Source organism: Micromys minutus, assembly GCF_963924665.1.
Source record: "Micromys minutus genome assembly, chromosome: X".
Taxonomy (NCBI): domain Eukaryota; kingdom Metazoa; phylum Chordata; class Mammalia; order Rodentia; family Muridae; genus Micromys; species Micromys minutus.
The window spans coordinates 95,617,680-95,626,918 of NC_137970.1; positions in this window are offsets into that span (position 1 = coordinate 95,617,680).

Genomic DNA, 9,239 nt, shown 5'->3' on the forward strand with positions numbered 1-9,239 from the left:
TTTTATTGAACTTTCTTTGGTTCCTGGAGCGGTTTCAGAGGCTGTCACTGTAAAGTGTATTTAAAATAAGTGTAAGTGCTGATTTAGATGGTGTGAGTTAGATGTCTGTGCGAACGGAGAAGGAAGAGTTGTATTGATGGCTTGTGGTGTGTGTACCTGTGAACATGTCTGGCAGTGACAGATAACCATTGTTTCTTGATGCTCTCTCGTACCAGGCATGGGGCTGAGTGTTTTTTTTTTTTTAATGCATTGTTTTCCTTTAACTTTCATGCCAGCTCTGCACCAGATACTACTTTGCTCCTCTTGCTGCTTAGAGAGGTTAAGTAATTTGCCCAGGGTCACAGTAGAGTGGAGATTGGTTTCTAGGTAGCAGGAAACCCATATCTAGCTGTGTGACCTTAGGCAACTCACTTTTCTCTAAGCTTCAATGTCATCACCTATAATCCAAAAGGTTATCTTTAACGCACTTCTGGCTCTGACAGTCCGGGATCTATGTGTCTGAGCTGCTCCGTGTTTTCTTGGTGTTGTGTCCTAAGGAGATAAAAGCCAGAAGTTATCTGTGCCTAATCTGTAAGTTAGGATAGTTCACAAAATAGCAGCGTTCTACAAGCAAGTTGTCATAGGTAGCAGGATAGAGACAAAGCAATTCATGTATTGTTGTTATTGGCATTTTTTTATTAATCATTTTATTTGTTTACATTTCAAATGTTATCCTCCTTCCCGGTCTCCCCTCCATGAACCACCCAACCCGATCTCCCTCCCCTTTATGTCTACCTTACCCATTCCTGCCTTACCTGTCTAGCATCCTCCTTCTCTAGGGTTTTCACGATCTAAGTCATTGACAATTTTGAAGCATCTCATGCTTTCTACAAGCTTTATATTTTTAGACCCCTAAATATCCCTTGTAATTGTCCTTGATTAAGTTTTGATTCTTTTAGTGCTTCTACTTCCAAGTTCTGTCCTCATTAACTCCATGATTTATTCCTGTTCATTCGGTAACAAATGCTGAACATCTGTTAGGAGTGAAATGTTTTCTTAGGCACTGGGGATCAGTGTACAGAATCAGCATACGTTTGTGCCTCATGGGGCTTACATTTTGGTCAGGTATTCAGGCACTGAGAAAAATATAATAGTTCAGTATATTGGGTTTGTGTGTTAAATTGTGCTAAATTCTGTGACAGAACAAAAAGTAAGGTATAGGCTTGGTAGCACTGGGTACAAATGCTTAACATCTTCCTGGGAAAAATCACTACTGCTTCTCATCAGAACATCTGTGGCTAAAAACACATTGTCATAGGTACATAAATTTGACTCGTAGCCTTTTAACCTTCCACAGATAATCTTATGCCATCAAGTCTTGTATCATTCAATGTTCAGTCTCAGAAGAAGAACCCTTAGGAGGGCTATGATGCAATGGACTGGTTATAGTGACCTGACTTTACCAAGTGGTGGGAGTTAGTTAAACAGTTAACATAAAAACTGGTGTTCTAGATCTGGGGCTAGGCTTGCACTCAGAAGGGTAAATAGGAAAAGATGGGTGCAAAATAGATGACGGCAAGGTCAAACCAGACCTTATGAGTACTTGCCTAGAACCTGTGAGGACTGAAATCCCTACCAATACCTCACAGTCTCCAAGCTTCCGACTTCAAAGGTAGGGGTGTCCTTTGGAACAATCTGTTGCATTTAATTATGGAGCTAAACACATACCTGGTCCCTGAGCCATCTCAGGGGTGCTAGAAACTTTTAGCCTGTGCATGGTCTCTCAGAATACAGAGAAGCTGAAGGAGGGAGGTTAGGAGGGCTGCACTGTATACCACAACTGACCCAGAACGAAGAGATGAATGGCATCTATAAGATTCAGCAACTGCTTGGTGCTACCCAGCCATTTTTCTATATATGCATAATATGTTGCTCACTGCTTCATAGCCATCATTTATTCTAAGTTGTGTTCTAAGAATTTCTTATTGCTTGTGCTTAACTTGAACCACTCAGAAATGTTCTGAACAACTTCACGTATCTGTCAAGGTTTTATTGAAGGGGTTGGAGAGATGGCTCAATGATTAAGAACGCTGGCAGCTCTTCCAGAGGACCTGAGTTCAATTTCCAGCAACCACATGGTGGCTCACAACCATCTGTAATGAAATCTGATGCCCTCTTCTGGTGTGTCTGAAGATAGCTACAGTGTACTTATATATAGTAAATAAATCTTTAAAAATAAAAATTGATCTAATTGAGAATATAGCTAGCATGCATGCATGTGTACTTATGTATAAACATTTAAAATTTTTGAAGGAATTAGAAAATGTAGTATAAAAATGAAATTTAATTTATGAAGTCACAGAGTCAAAGAATATTGGTGCCGGTAGATAGATGGTAGAAAAGATACAAATAAGGTCATAAATTGCCTGAATCATAATGTATTTGATTCAGGAATACGTTTTAACATAAATTTTGTAGAACCCTGAAGAATAAGTTCAGTGCATTGTAAAGATGTTGCTGAAGATTTCATTCCATTTGTTATGCTGTGTCCTCTATGTGACATTTTCACATGACATATTTCATATTTAAGCGCCAGGAAAATTTTTGCTCATTCCGAGTGAGTAGTATGCTTATTCCTCCTGGACAGTATAAATGTAACAACTGTCAATGTGGAAACGCGATCATGTTGTTTGGCTGCCAAGATGTTCAGAGCCAAATTTTCTGTTCTTACTTTATTAACTATGTAGGGAATCTATGGTTTAAAATTCCTAATTCACTCCATGATCCTGCTTTATGTTTTTGTCCCCATGTTCATTTTTGGTTTCTATATATTTTAATGTTATAAAATAAACATGTGTCTGTGTAACTTTGAATCCTCTGCGGTATGGGGACAGCTTCAAAGATATGAACAGAAAACGCGTGTATTATTTGGCCTCTTGATACAGGGAAAAGTCACTATGCATTGAAAAGGTTCTGCTATTTCCTCCTCTGGTGCTGGGGATTGAACTCATGGCCCTGGAAATGTTAAGATCCAGAGTGAGACATCCTTATCCCTAGGCCCTGATATTCTAATAGACTTTTTTGAAGTTCTGTTTCCTTTGTCCAGCTTGAATATGGAAATTTTTGGTATAATCCAGAAGACAGAATGTTTACTAAGGAGTATAGCATTTAATGAAACTTTATGTGATGATCATCCATGCTCTATAAGCTGATTTTAGTCATATAGCTCTAAATGGAGAGATTTAGGGTAATTGGAGAGGAGCACTGTAGTCAGGACTTGACAAGGAACCAATGTTAGCTTGAATCCTAAGGTTAATGAGATAACTAAGCTTAACTATAAGTTATCCACTTGTTTGATTTTAGTTTTTATCATAAAAACTATTGTATCCTAAAAATTCTAACACAGTAAAATTGCTTTTGGTGAGGGGCTTACTTTTTAAATTTATTTTACTTGTGTGTGAGCAGACTATGTATGCATATTTGGTGTCAAAAGACAAGGAGAGTCAGGTATCTTCTTCCACCATGTGCCTTGTAGGGACTGAACTCAGATAATCAGGGTTAGCAACAACTCAGCTTGATGACTTAGCTATCTCACTGGCCCTTTGGTGAGTACTTTAATGTAGAGTTGTATAACCACCACAATAATGAGAAAGCAGAGCAGATTCATACTTGCAGAGAAATTTTCTGGCCATCCTCTAATACTGATGAACTCTCCTCTATAAATGTAATACTCATTGCCTGAGATAGTTGTCATCTTGGAAGTTTACTACTGAATAAGCTTACCTATTCTAGTTCTTTCTCAACTCTGGTTGGTTGATTTCAGCTCAGCAGTTCTGGCCCAAAACTCCTCTCCAAGATAACTGATCTAAAGTGGCTTCTTTTGGCTCCTCGCTGAATTGTTCTACTTGGCTTCAAACTAACTCTGGCAATCTGTTCTAATCTTCTGGCTCGTTATTCTCTGCCTTAACTAATTCTGCTAGCCTCCACAGCATGAACTGCACAAACAGAACTCACTAACAAACTGAACCCAACTGCACTGTAGGACCTGCATGGACTAACTGAATTGAACTGAACTCAACTAAACTTGACCAAACTCAACTCTACCGGTTGTATTCTACTTCTGAATCATTCTGTCAACATTTTCTCTGATTCATCACTTGGTATGACCTGCAATTAGATGTCATTGTTTGGGATTGACAATGTGTACTAAAGGCAGGTCTGTATTCCAGCCAGAGGACTAAAGGTGTGTGGCATGTCTGCATCCCATCCAGATCACACAGACCTGGGTCATTAAATGTTGTCCCTTGCCACAGGACCCATGTTGCTGAATTGATATTCCTCTATACACCCCAGTCAACATACCACAGTTTTATGTTCAAATATCCTCCAGTTTATGGAAATAGATTAAGAAAGTTAATTTGATTCTCCTATTCTCTATTATAGAGTTTCTACTGTATGCTCACTCAATGCTGTAGTAAGTTTTGTGGGCTTAAAAAAGAGTATAATTCAGTAATTCATAATTAGGGTATCAAAGTTGTTACAAAATAGTTGGTGTTGTTGGCTTAATCCACAGAGAATCATTAAGACCTCATTTAAACAAGTTATAAATTGGGACAGATCATGAAATGAGAATCATCTGCCTAGGCTGGAATAATGGCTTTTGCAACTGAATGATATACTATATACATTTGAAGTATTTGTTCTTTGGATTGTGGAGAAAACAATATATTTAGAAACGTACAGTTAAAATTCATCTCTGATATATTCAGGTGATATATTAGTCTTAATAGAAAAGAGGAAATCACATGCTTGCAAGAATATTTACAAAAGTCTTTATGAGCTGCAGCCAAGGAAGTTTCCTTAGTACAAAACCATTAACTTTACTTTTTATAAGATGTGGGAACAGAGATAACTGCCAAATGGCTTTGTTCCATGGCCAGAGAAATTTAACAAGACTAACATCCAGATATCTATTGCAGAAGTCTGACTGACTAGAATTTTCCATTATGAATTCATCACATGTAAATGCTGAACATATGGTTCTCACCCGTGATCCATGTGGAGGTGATGGAATCTAGGTTACAGAAGACAAGAGGAAGGCCAAGCCTTGGACTCTTAAGAGAAAGGCAGCTGGACACCATATGAGTCTCTTTAGACTTAGAGCCAGCTTTCTGTCGAGGGAGTAGGCAGCCACCCAAGCCTTGTGATTTGTAGGGTGTGGCAAAACATGCTTCATTTGCCACAATTTCCCCTACAGTCAGGCCACAAATCGTGAATGTTCCATTACGAAAAAAACCAAAATGCTGTTTTTTCTTCTGCATCACTTCTTCACAACATAAAGAGCTTGGTGAAATGATGGGCTACCAACCCATAAAGCTGGAAACAGCAACTAGACTCCTGATGTAGAATTGGTCTCGTTAGTCCAGCAGAACTGGCAGAATAGGGTTTGCAGGATAAATCTGTTCTTCCACAGGCCATCACAGATCTGTGCATTGTGCACACATGTTAAGAGTCAGTATGTTTGCAGAAACCCAGCCCCATATAGAGATAACAATGATAGTACTGACATACATCAACATCTTCTAGCTCATTGGCTCTATATTCAGTGCCCATGATTATTCTTTCCCCAAGGGGGCAGGCCTCTAAAGTATTAACTAGAGTGCAGCTTGATCTTAGAGATCTGTTAAGACTAGAATAAGAAGATAGCCCTCTTGTGGTAGTCTTGGCCTCAATATCCCGAAGGCAAACTCATCTCCTTTTCTACATTCCCTCCCTCCCTCCCACCTTCCCTCCTTCCCTTCCTCCCTTTTTTCTCCCTCCCTCTCTTCATCGTTCCCTTCCTTCTTCTTTCCCTATCTCTCTCCTACCACCCTTTGTCCCCCCCTTCCCTGCCTTGCTTTGTTTTCTTCTTTTTTATGTGCATATCTGTATTTTATACCTGTATGGCTCTAGAGAGCAAATATGGCCAAACAGTAGTTCTAGGAGCTAAGTAGTAGATACACATGCAGTCACTATATGCTTTCAATTTTTCTTTAGAAATTGTTCAGAATAAAATCATGGGTTAAAATCCCAATCCTCTTGCTTTGTTTTCTTTATCACTTTTTTTGGACATGAGATCTTGCTATGTAGCATAGGCTATACTCAAACTTTCCTTACATTTTAAGACTTTATTATTTAAATTCCAGTTATCTGTTCCATATTTACATTGTTTTCACACCCTCTTCTCTCTTATTTCTCCCTCTTGTGTCTCCTTGTTCCCTTTACAAATCAGGGCTTTTAAAACTTTATATATATAATATATATAATACTTTTATATAAAATATATAATATATGCACATAATATTATATATACATTATATAAATATATAATATATATGCATAAATATAAAAATGCAATCTGCTGATTTCATTTAGTACTAATCATATATGTGTTTTCAGGGCTGACCACTCAGTATCAGATAACAAATTAGAGGAGGGGTACTCAACCTTGTGGAAGACTGATTCTCCCTCTGAATAGTCATTAACTGCCCAATGCTCTAGAAGTATGGCTATGTGAGCTTCCTTATCATCCATGTTAGCATGTCAGTTGTTTTCTTTGCTCTGGTTTTGTTTAGGTAACCTACATTTCATGGTTGTAACTTCCCTGTCTTACCTAGAGGACAAAATCTTACAGAAGATTTCCTGGTCCTCTGGCTTTCCACCCACTCTTTCACAACGTTTGCTGAGCCTTAGGCATAGGGGTTATGTTATAGATATATCTTTTGGGCCTGGACACTTCATGATTAGAGTTGTTTTCTTACCTGTGGGCACACAGATTTTTAGAATGCAGTTAGAGATTATATTGGTTTGGGAAAGTAGCACTCACCAACATGTGGTTGTGATTATTGTTGTGGTTCATAGGTGTCACAGTTGGGTTAGACTGCCCTTTGCATTTTTCCTTTGGCAGGTTTCATAGCACCTTGAAAGCCAGACCTGAGGGAAGAGCGTTTTGGGTTAGATCCAGCTCTATTCCTACAAGTACTGTGTCTGAATTATGTGGTTTGTCCAGCAATAGGAACCTATTTTTAATTCTGGGAGGCAACCAAGGACAACAGTAATAGCCTGTACTATTTTTGGATTTTCTTGGACTCCCATGGCTAACACTCTAAAGGAGGCTCCTTATGCTTGGTACTATGTATGTATGTATGTATGTATGTATGTATGTGTGTATGTGTGTATTTATTTATTTTAAGATAGTTTATAGCTCTTGGGTGTAAGTAATCACATCAAGTAGTGTAACTTTATTTAAACAATGCACACATGTATACATCTACACTTATACTTAAATGTATTATATATAATTTTAAGGTAACATATAATGATATAATTCACTAGGATTTTTCAACCTTCCTTAGTGTTATTTATGTCTCCTGTACAGCTCTACCTCTCCCAGTTAAGTTCTCCCTAAGTTCCTCTCTTTGCTCCCTTAGTTCCTGTATCCTCCTATTCTTTTCTCTAGAGTTCCTTTTATTGCCAATAGTCCCCTTTTACCTTTCTAGTTTCTGGGATTACTGAGGATAATGTACTCACATCTGAAGAGTTGGAGCTAGAAGCCTCACTTAAGAGAGAACACAAAATGTATGGTTTTCAGTGTCTGGGTTACTGCACTCAATACAGTTTTTCTAGTTTCACCCCTTTACCTGCAAAGGTAATGATTTTATCTTTCTTTACAGCTGAATAGTTTCCATAGTTTGTATATGTGTGTCTTAGTCAGGGTTTCTATTTCTGTAAAAAACATCATGGACAAGAGAAGAGTTGGGGAGGAAAGGGCTTACTCAGCTTATACTTCCACATTGCTGTTTGTGGACAGCGGGTGTGGCGGCAGTCCAAAGATGGCGCTTGGGACTCCGGCCTAGTCTTGTGACTAGCACCTGACTTCCTCCTGCCCCGGAGATTAGCCACGCCTACTGTGCGAGCTGCGCAGGCGCACTCATGACGCAAGATCAGGCCAGATGACACAGACCTATGAACTGCAGCCACGCAACATGGACTGAGGAGGTGGAGTTGGGAGAGGATAAAAGGGACTGTGCTTGGGGGAAAGGGAGACAAAGAGAAACAGAAAGAGAGACAGAAAGGGGACAGAAAGATTTTCACTTGCATGCTGTAAGGTTCCTGAATAAACCGCTTTGAGAAGAACACTGTCGCAGCTCCTTTTCTGCTGGTCGGAGACAGTAGCGACAGCTGTTCATCACCAAAGGAAGTCAGGACTGGAACTCAAGCAGATCAGGAAGCAGGAGCTGATGCAGAGGCCATGGAGGGATGTTGCTTACTGGCTTGCTTTAGTTCCAGTCCTGAATTATTTTGGTCATAAACAGCAATGGGGAAGTGTAAGCTGAATAAACCCTTTCCTCCCAAACTTGCTTCTTGGTTATGATGTTATATGCAGGAATAGAAACCCTGACTAAGACAAACTGGTACCAGGAATGGGGTATTCCTGTGACACCCTGTCCATGTTTTGGGGAGGACTGTGGAAGGACTTTGGAACTTTGATCTAAAAGAGCCACTGGGATATTAAGAGCTCTGTGGGATGTTCTGTGGGAGCTTGGAAGATAATGTTAAGAACAGTGCAGAAGATGGAGGCCTAGCTTGTAAAATTTCAGAGGGAAGATTAAAAACTCTTGTCAGGACTGTTACTATTATGATTGTGAAGATTCTGTGGTATTGGTTAGCTGGGGCTGATGAATCAGCTGTGATTAACAAGATGCCAGAACTACTAAAGGAAAACCTTTGCATTACTGGGACTATCTAAGAAATTAGTGGTGATTAAGAAAAGACCAGCATCACTGAGGTGAAATCTTCTAGGAATTGTTTTTTTGAGAGCACAAAGAAGCTGTGTTCCAGAGATAGCCAAGGCTGTACCTTGTGCTGTGGCTGGATTTGGTATTGTGTAAGAGTCACCCAGGTGGTACCGGTTTTGAAGGAATGAAGGTGTCAGAGAGAGCAGCTAAGGCTTGGCACTGTGAGAGGCCATGCAAGGCCATTGGTGAAGGTGCAGCCTCAGTTGCAATTAATGCCCCAGGACTGACAGCAGTGTTTTGGAGATGCCAGTACCATGAGAAGACCACCAAGAACAGCAGCATCAGTGGAGAACAGGCAGCTGCAGTCTAGAAGACAAAGTGTGTGCTACAAGAGGCAGAGCTGGATAAGTGATCCAAGTCCTCGGAGAAGCCCAGAAGTTTGTGAGTGGATCCCAGACATTAGATAGAGTTTGATTTTGCTTT